This window comes from Silene latifolia, chromosome 4, assembly GCF_048544455.1.
Source record: "Silene latifolia isolate original U9 population chromosome 4, ASM4854445v1, whole genome shotgun sequence".
Taxonomy (NCBI): Eukaryota; Viridiplantae; Streptophyta; class Magnoliopsida; order Caryophyllales; family Caryophyllaceae; genus Silene; species Silene latifolia.
The window spans coordinates 95,963,261-95,973,887 of record NC_133529.1 but is presented as its reverse complement, the minus strand read 5'-3'; the positions used below and the strand labels follow the sequence as shown (position 1 = coordinate 95,973,887).

The following is a 10,627-nucleotide window of genomic DNA, read 5'->3' as shown; positions in this document are numbered from 1 at the left end:
CTAAGATGAAAATTGAAGTTATGGAGTATGTCAGTAAATGCCTCACCTGCCAGAAAGTAAAGATAGAACATCAAAAGCCCGGGGGTTTGCTTCAACCCTTGGATGTTCCTCTTTGGAAATGGGAGTCTATATCCATGGATTTTGTGATGGCTTTACCCAGGACTTCCACTGGGAAGAATGCTATTTGGGTGGTTGTGGACCGATTAACTAAATGTGCTCGGTTTATTCCCATCAAAGAGACTTGGAGATTAGAAGTTCTAGCTGGTGCCTATGTGAATGAAGTAGTGCGCTATCATGGGGTTCCTAAAGATATAGTTTCAGATCGAGATCCTCGATTTTGTTCTCGTTTCTGGACTGCATTACAGGAGGCCTTGGGTAGTAAGCTATTGATGAGCACTGCTTTTCACGCTGCCACTGATGGTCAAACTGAGAGAACAATTCAAACCTTAGAGGATCTTCTTCGTGCCTGTGCCTTAGATTTCCAAACTTCTTGGGAGAAATGTTTACCTTTGGTTGAATTCTCTTATAACAACAGCTATCAAGCTTCCATTAAAATGGCACCATATGAAGCTCTGTATGGTAGAAAATGCCGTACTCCTGTCTGTTGGGATCAAACCCAAAATGTTCCAATGTTAGGACCTGATCTAGTGACCGAATCCATTGAACAAGTTGAGATCATTCGGGAGCGGATGAAAGCCGCTCAGGACCGTCAAAAATCATATGCTGATGTCCGTCGTCGACCACTTTCCTTTGAGGTTGATGATCAAGTATTCCTTAAAGTGTCACCTATGAAAGGGGTGAAACGGTTTGGCGTTAAAGGAAGTCGAGCCCTAAATATATTGGACCTTTTCAGGTGATTGAAAAGATTGGTCCAGTTGCTTACCGTTTAGAATTGCCCCCAAATCTGAGCAAGGTTCACAATGTCTTCCATGTTTCTCAATTGAGGAAGTATATTAGTGATCCTAGCCATATAATCCAAGAAGAAATTCTTGAATTGGAGCCTAACTTGGTGGTTGAAGAAAGGCCAATTCGGATTCTTGACAAAGCCAACAAGCAACTTAGGAGCAAAGTTGTACCCCTAGTCCGAGTTCTTTGGCGTTGTGGAAATGTCGAAGAAGAGACTTGGGAGACTGAAGCTTCTATGTTAGCTATATATCCTGAATTATTCTCGTAAGGTATTCTTTTTCTTACTCTTTTTCCGAGTTTCTAAGCCTTGTATAATCATATTGGTAAAGATAGTATTCTTACTATAGAATTTTAAACTAAAAGTTTGAAAATGCTTTTATGATTTTCAATGGTTTTAAATTTAGCGAATGTTGAATCTCGTTGTTGGTGACGTCCCAATAATGGGTTTTCTCATTTATTGGTGTAGAAATATTTTTATATCTTGATATGAATATGGATGTTCTTGTCTGATCAACAAGAGTATCACCGATTCATTGAAAAGATACCTATATTTTCTAATAACTATAATTTCTCCTTCTAAGTTTCGAGGGCGAAACTTTTTAAAAGGAGAGGTGATTGTAACGCCCCGTAAATTTCGGACCGTTAATATATTTCGAAAATAATTAATTAATCAAGTAAAATTTGACAATAATGTATTTAAAGTAAAAATAATTCAAAGAAATATAATTTTATTATATTTTGAAGAAAAGTATTTATTTTGATAGTTTTGAAATGTTTAAAAATAGTTTAAACCGTATAAAATCTTTTATTTCGAAATAAGGGCGTATCGGGGGGAAATGACAATTCGTTTGAACGTTGGGTAAACGAAATTGGAAATGGGTCGTATGAATACTCAATTTTATTGTAATCTCGTGTTTAAAAACTTTGGACTTGACGGAATTTGCGTTTGACTTACGGATTTAATTATTATTGAAACGAGTCAAAACCGACTCGTAAAAATCCCGACTGAAAATCCCGCACTTTCCTTTTCTCCTTTCCTTTCTCCTTTCACGCGCACCACCCTCCCCCTTTATTCTATTTTTCTGATTTTTTTGTTCTTAGCATCATCATCATCAACATCAAACCAACAAAACACCATTAACATATTTCAAGCTCAAAATCGCCATAAATTCTTCGTTTCTTGTCCGTTTTTCGCATAATTTACCATTCCGGAATCCTCTCGTCGCGATCTACAACTTGGTACAATTTAATTTCAGTTTTCATTAAGATTTTTTAAGACCAAATTTTGGAATTTTCGGTATATATGTTTAATTATTGTGTTTTAATTGTTTATTTAGGTGAAGGATTGGAAGACGAGTTCGGGGACTCGTATATTGTAGAGGATAGCGGCTAGTGTCGTTAGGGTTTGGGTTTTCAAGGTGTTAATTGCTCTTTTTCTAGCTTAAGGTAACATATTTCGAGTTACTCGACGAAAGATCGTCACATGTTTTTGATTTTTGTATGTTTGGTGATTTTTGTTGGTGTAGTAATTTTCACATGTCTAGTATAGTTGCATGCATGTCAATTGTTAGCTTAAATTATGCCTTTTGTTAGTTTAAATTATCAAAGTTGAATTTGGGGACGATTAATTAATTTTCAGACGGTCTTATAATGTATAAAAATGAAAAAAAAAAAAAAGAGGAGAAATGGCGCGGCAGCGGGCCCGGCAGCAGCCGGCAGGCCCACGGCAGCCCCGGCCGGTCTTGGGGTTGGCCCGGGTCGGTCCGTGCTTGTTTCGCGGGTTTTCGTACAATCTTGGTCTTTTCGGGTTAATTAATATTAGAATAGTATAAGTAACAAAAGGGTAGTAATTTAAATTGAAGCATACTAGTAACAAAAATTATGTTAACGGAAAAATTGTGCTTATATTAATAGTTATCACATGTTAGGGTAGTTTACAAAAGGAAATTGCAATTAATAGGCTCAAAATGAATTTTATAGCTATAATTGTAATGTTTTGTTGATTGTGCCGAAAACTGAGCCTTAGTCCCTTTGATGATGCGATGTCGATTAATTGAGTGATTGGTCACCGCAATTTGACCCGCACCTGTCGCAGGTCAGGGTTGCGGGTAAAAATTCGGTTGAATGATTTAGATAATCGGCCTTTTTCTTGTTTTAGGCCATTTATCAAGCTTCAGTTCACATGTATAGCTTATTGAATTTAATAGCTTCTTATTTTGTAGTAATGGCCCTAGATTCCCCTAAAGCCTTTAATATTGTTAAAATTGCTAGAATTGGAAGTTAGTATTGAATTCTTATTGAGGAACTGTTGGATTGTATGCTGTAAATAGACATTTATATAGCCTTTAACATGATAGAATGTTAGCATTTAGGTTGGTAAGTAGGACTTTTTGCCCTCTTAAGGTTAAGTGGGTGTCTTACTTGACTTGTGTGGTGAGTTTTGTGTGGTGTGGGCTAAAGTATTCAAGCTGGGACTAGCTGTGACTAGGTCCTAGGTGAGTATTTCGGCCTTCATCATAGATAGGTCTTTGTAGTCTCTGACGAGTATATGTTCACTGCTTGATAGCCTTTGTGTTCCTGACTAGTGGATGTTTATCCAAGTTGGGGCATGACCTCAGGTACTTATTTTGATAGTATGGGGTCAGCTTAAGTACTAGCCAACCCTTCGGTGGTGTCCTTAGGGTACTCACTTCACTTTGTTTTAAAAAAAAGTTGTGAGTCTTGGGTGCGGTGGTGTGTATCCGCATGTCTAGGTCTCATGCAGATTTTTTAGGCTAGGGTTGTGTTGTCTCTTGGCCATGTTTTCTTAATAGTAACCGCTGAGCCAAGATACCGGTTTGATTACCTTCCTTACCTCGTGGTATAGACTTGAGTTACAAAGTGACTATTGACCGTACTAAGAACTTATGCCTGTCTTTGATATATTGCCCTTTCTTGTATGGTGATTTTATGAACTGTAATAGGTGAGATGTAAGCCGGTTACAGTTGATAAAGTTTGGATTACTATTTGTTATCTGATTCACATGATAGTTTAGTTTGGTCAGTTTAGGGGTCATTTGCTAGAATACATGATAAGTAAATGGTTTATCAAATTGTTTACATGTTACATTACATGTTACATTAATTTTGACGATTCTTGGCTGGGAGGACTCGAAGTTACTCCCCACTGAATTGTGGCTTTCGTGTTTGTATAAAATGCGATTGACAGGTTGTTGATGCTTTGTTTGGGGTCACAGACGGCTAGTGAGCAAGGAACCTTGGACCTAGTTTTGGCTATTCTATTAGTAACCTTTTACACTTTTGGTTTGTATATTATTTGAAGGGACATATGTCTCCCTTTTCTATTTTTGGATTGTATCCTTATATTTCCGCGTCTTTAGTTATGTATGTAAATTAGTTTATCAGTTGTTGCAGGGTTTTTGACACTCTTCTTGAGTTGGAATTGGTTGTGAATGGTTTAGTTAGAAAATTTTTGAAATTGCAGGTTTTTGGACTAGTTGAACCATTTACAAACATATCCTACCAGTTTTTCTGTAGAATTTACGTATATAATTAAGGCTAGATTTAAGGGTGTCACAAGTTTTATAAGACTTACAGTAATACGCGCAATCCCTCCGTATGGTAATTTCAGAAGATCGTCCTTGTCAGAACGATTATCAAGGTACTCGATCTGCTCAAAGAGGAAATTTATGCAAATGCAAGAGTAATGATCTTCATCGCCAGTGCTTACCGGGATGAAAACCTACAAACATGCACCAAAAATCTAAGAGTTATAAAACATAATTTGCAGATTAGAGGCATACATATTGTGCGTAGTTGGAATTATACATTCTATGGTTAGAGTTATACATTATATGTATAGAGTTGTACATTCAATTTCTAGAGTTATACAGTATATTCTTGCAGTTGTACATTATGTGCGATGGCAGAGATGCCTGGAGTTATACATTATACCGTATATGCTTACGATTGTACTTTATGTGCAATGAGTTATACATTCTATGGTTAAAGTTATACATTATATGCCTAGAGTTATGGAGTAAAGTTAGCCACTCATCAAAACTCTAAGCATATACTTTGTATAACTCTAGACAAATAATGTATAACTTCATTTCTAGAACGTATAACTCTAGTCATTCTGAAAGCTAAAGTTATATAATGTATAACTCTTGCCATAGAATGTATAACTCTAGCCATAAAATCTATAACTGTAAGCATATACAGTGTAGTGTATAACTCTAGGTATTACTCTAGGTATAACTCCAGGCCTCTAATGTATAACTCCAAAGCATATATTGTACAACTCTAAGCATATACGGTTAAACTCTAGGCAAATAATGTATAATTCCAGTATGTAAATGTCTCTATATTGATATCTGAGCTCACCATATCGGAGTCCAGTTGGAATGGACTAGAACACGACTCTTGCCACATGTCCCAAGAGGCAAAAAGCCTTCAAATTATCAACAACCAAGTTTTTCTTCCCCGCCTTGCCAAATTGCAATTGCTAGGTCCTATAAAAATGATAGACGGGGGTTGGCAGCTTGTATCACAAGTTACGTACAGTTTGTCACAAAATAACTTGCGGAGTTCGAGCACACTTACAGCGTGACCTAGGCCAAAGAAACAGCGCGAACTTGAAACAATCATGCGGTGTTCGCGTCGCGTAAGTTTGATTGAGTAGTATAGACCAGCAGTCGATGACATTGGCCACAATCTGAGCCCCGGGCATCAACGTCTGGAGATCAATACGCGTTATGCAGTTTGGACAGGGATATGTGACAAATTGTTCCCTACAAAGGATTAGCAAAAATGAGACACGCAGCAAGGGAAAAGATTCATGGCCTGTTTGACTGTCGTATGAAATATAGGTAAAACTTATCTTTTACTTACTCTTTATTATGGACATGGAATTGATCAAAGACATAATCTATTACATCCTTCCTCACCCTGAACACCGTCCTGAAACGTTCCTTGTTAAATCGCAACAACTGTGAGCATACGTGCTGGTCAGGTTCGGGTGCCCCGCAATCCCGAGAACAACCTAGGTTCTCAGGTACAATGTCCATACACGGAAGGAGGGCAGTTGAATGCAGTAAGAAAGGATGGTGGATCATGTCACATCGCGGCACATAAATAGGAGGTGGGAGTGGTGCAACCGGCTCAACCCTAGCACCAGCGATTTCAACTACCAAACCTTCTTTGGCAGCACCAATCGTTCGCTCCTCAACCCCGGCAAATACCTCATTCACATCGGCCGTGCTCATGAAAGTCAGAGGGATTTGATTTCCACTCCATTCCGTTGAAGGATTCCCCGGGGTGATCTCCGCACCCTTGACAACATCTACGTTTACACCCTCATTGTTAGAATGTTGTTCAACAGTCTCAATTACATCCTTTTGAACAGTGGCCTGAATGAAAAATAATAAAATTAAACACCATGCTTTTGTATCAAAAAAATTACAGGTATAACTCTAAAAGTGAGGCAATTGGGTCACAGAGTTACAGACCCAATGAATTACAGTTATACATAGAAGGGCAAGAGTTATACACGTGTGAAGTGTTAAAAATATGCTATCAGAGTTATACATATTTGAGTAAGAGTTATACACATATGGTTAAGAGTTGTACCAAACGTATAACTCTGGCCATAAAATGTGTAACTGTAAGCATAGAATGTATAACTCTGGCCATAAAATGTATAACTGTAAGCATATACACTATAATGTTTAACTCCAGGAATAACTCCAGGTATAACTCTAGGTATAACTCCAGCCATCTAATGTATAACTCCAAAGCATATATTGTATAACTCTAGTCATATATTGTATAACTGTAGTCATATACTGGTTAAGAGTTGTACCAAACGGCCGTTGCAGTGGCACTATAGTTACAAGGCCTTATCATAAGTTCCAACAAAGTTATACTTTATCAACTTAGAGTTATACACGACCAATTTAAAAAAAACAACGAATGTATAAAAAGTATTTAGCGAAAATTAACAAACTTACCTCGCCATCAGGACCACTCCCGTACGCTGGAAGTCCACATAAAGCTTCCTTGATTTCAGCAGTAGAAAACATACACTCATTGTTGTCAGAGAATCGCGATTCGATCCAACGATTCTACGATTTTGCGATCCAAAAATACTTGACCGATCCCGGATCCTACGATTCTATCATAGTTGTAGAATCTTACGATCCTATTAATTTGAAAATTTCTAGAGATGGGATCATAATACGATCCTACGATTTTACGATCCTACGATCCGATTCCATAATAAAAAAATTAATTTATATTTTTATATAATGACACCGTAAAACCCAAATTTCGTGTAACTTGTACATACAAATATACAATGATACTAAAATCATTAATTACCAATATTTTATGAATAAATATTGATAAATAAGTGTTTTGATTTTCAATTATATGTTTTTACTAAAAACAAATTATATTTAGTGAGTTTGTAGAATCTTGCGATTCTACGATCCGATTCTACGGATTCGATCCTACCCACCCCATCGATCCAAAGTAGAATCCCGATCCTGACAACATTGCATACACTCCATCAATTCTTGTGTCTCCATTGGCAATTCTGGGACCGTAGATTTTTCCATCTCCTTATCTGACGGTTGATTGTCTGACAATCTTTCAACATTTTCATTCAATCCCTCCCCATGAACTTACTCATAAACCTCATCACCTACCATGGGCCGAGTTTCAGCATTCTCTGACCGTCCGTCAGCTTGGTCTACAATGTCTGATAATCTTTCATGGTCAATGTCTGACAATCTTTCAACATTTTCAACATTTTCTTTCAATCCCTCCCCATGAACGTGCTCATGCACCTCATCACCTGCCCTGGGCCGAATCTCAGCGTCCTCTGACCGTCCGTAAGCTCGGTCAATTTCCTCCTCGGTGTAATTCGCCTCCAACAACAGTTCTCAGACAGTTTGGACGGGGGTGCACACAACTTGATCCTCTAACCCTGGGCTAGCATCTGACAACGGATTAGAAACTACTGTATCACCTCCCACTTCCTCCATAATCTTTGACCATGAAACTGCAACTGATTTCGTTGGCGTGTCGGCTTTGACCGACTCTCGACGCGGCTCAACACGAGGGTTACCACCCCTGCCACCCCCATCATTGGCGAGACTAGACAGAACTTCACTTATTTGCCGCGTAGATGCATCAATTCCGTCATATTTTTTTGGGGGCTCACTAACTACCTCTCCAAATGCAGGGAGCGTTACCAACGAAAACCTTCGCGTTTCGCAACTGCTCGATTCTGCTTCAAACGACGTACTTTTGAATCTTTTCACCCTCAAAGAATTCTTGAGAGGCCTGACTAGGATTTAGGCCCGTCGGATCACTAGTTACAGCTTTGATCCTTGCGGTTGCATCTGCGTACCATGAATAGAACACAATAGCGTTCATTTGCATCTGTAGATAAAGCTCGTGAGTACGCTGCATTGAAGAAGTACAAAAGTTAGTTATATTATAATAGATGGGTACGTTCAAATTTGAAATGAATCAATCTGCAAAATATATAATAGTTTGAACTTACATCGACAAAATTTAGCTTTCAATTCCTGGTCATCCTCGACACTGCGCTGGTAGTTCAATCAATGAACTTCTTCTCGGAAGTTGAGCGGAGAGAGAGGGTGAGGGGGCTTATAGCAACATAGTTTGGGTTCACGAGGGTCGCCGAGGCCGATCATCGTCCAAACTCTTAATATAAGAGGGATCTTGAAGGCACCTCGGATACCTGGTCTTAGACAAAGTTAAAGTACCCAATCCCCCTTGAGCCACCTCAAATTTTACCCTATCTACAAGCGAGGCTTCATCCCAATGCTTAATCAAAGGTAGATCGTGGAGGCAAGGCTTACCCTTGTAATCATATCACTGAAAGTAGCTTATCATGAGGAAGGGGATACATCCACCCAACATCGTTACCCCCTTTTTACAGTCTGTCCCTGCTTTCACCATCATTTCCAAAATATAAGAGCACCAGTCAAAATGCGGAATGGCTTTAGGATCTTCTACAGCCCTTAACAGCTTCAAATCTATCCCGTTGTTTGGGGTGGGTGCGAGGAATAAAGACATAGAGAACAAAACAAATAGCCGGCAGAAATGATCGTCCGCCTCCTCGTACTCCATAAGTTGCTTGTGAACTTTCCCTAAACTTATTGAACTATTTGCTTTGCCCACCCCGTAAGCTTGCCGCCATTTGTCCTTCAGCTCCTTATTTTCGGGATCGTTGGACCCCTTCTGCAAACCAGTAGGTACTAACGGGAGACGGTTGGGTCCAATAGGTATCAAGAAACAGTCATGCACGTCATGCTTACTGATCATAAACTCCTTCTTCCGAGAAGCCCTGAACACATATGACCCATCAGAGAAGGACTCCAAGAACAAGCGAACGTGTGCAAGTGGGAAGCTGCTAATCTTAAGCTCCAAAATGCCACCAGACCCAATTTTCTAAAGAGCGGACACCTGATCCTCATTAAGCTTTTCAATGAGAGAGACAAGTCTTTGAGGTCGACACGAAACCGTGATTTCATGCACCCTCTTTACCCTTGGCTTGGCCTCGACCATCTGGGGAAAAGCAAGAACAACACATAAAATTAGACATGCTATAGTTGCAATTAGAGATATTTGGAACAAAGAAATAGACATACTGTGAATTAAAGTTATACAATAGATAGTCAGAGTTATACAAAATATAGGTAAAGTTATACATTCTGATAATAGAGTTAATCAGAAAATATCAAGAGTTATACATTCTGACAAAGAAAAGTTATTCAAAATGTAATCAGAGTTATACAACAAATGACAACATTTATAAAAAGGTCAAACTTTGAACCTGGGAATCACTCCTTCTCGAGATTGGTGCATCATCCATCCAGTAGTGACAAACAAATATGGATTCGATTAACAATGACAGTTATACATATACATATAATCAGAGTGACAAACAAAAGAAGAGATAATCAGGAGAGTTATACAGAATAACAATACAGTTATACATATAATAACAAAAGTGAGACAATCTGAAACTAAAGTTATATAATGTTTAACTCGAGCCATGAATGTATAACTTTATTATTAAAATGTATAACTTCAAGTATATACTGTATAACTCTAGGCATATATTGTATAACTCCAGGAATAAAATGTACAACTCTAGGCAAATATTGTATAACTCCAGTTATACATTATGACAGCGGAAGTTATTCAACATGTAATCGAGTTATACAACAAATGACTCAGTTATAACAAAAGTCAAACTTTTAACCTTGGAATAAGCACCCTTGTCAGTACTTGGTACTTTTAACCATTCAAAAGAAGAGATAATCAGGAAAGTTAGCTATACAGAATAATAATACAGTGATACATATAATAACAAAAGTTAGACATTCTGAAAACTAAAGTCATATAATGTATAACTCTAGCAATAGAAAGTATAACTCTGGCCATATAATGTATAACTCTAGCCATAGAATGTATAACTCTGGCCATAAAATGTATAACTGTAGGCATATATAGTATAATGTATAACTTCAGGAATAACTCCAGGTATAACTCTAGGTATAACTCCAGGCATCTAATGTATAACTCCAAAGTATAAATTGTATAACTCTAGCTATACATTGTATAAATCCAGGTATAAAATGTATAACTGTAGGCATATATTGTATAACTCTATGAATGG

At 38.0% G+C, this 10,627-nt stretch overlaps 1 long non-coding RNA gene across 1 annotated transcript; it reads left to right on the top strand.

Annotated features, from left to right (window-relative positions):
* The first annotated feature begins 1,750 nt into the window (after positions 1–1,750).
* LOC141652342 (uncharacterized) lies at positions 1,751–4,310 on the top strand. The gene is made up of 3 exons (XR_012547156.1): positions 1,751–2,145; positions 2,244–2,352; positions 4,115–4,310. It is a non-coding gene; the product is annotated as an uncharacterized LOC141652342 (long non-coding RNA).
* Positions 4,311–10,627: the final 6,317 nt, after the last annotated feature.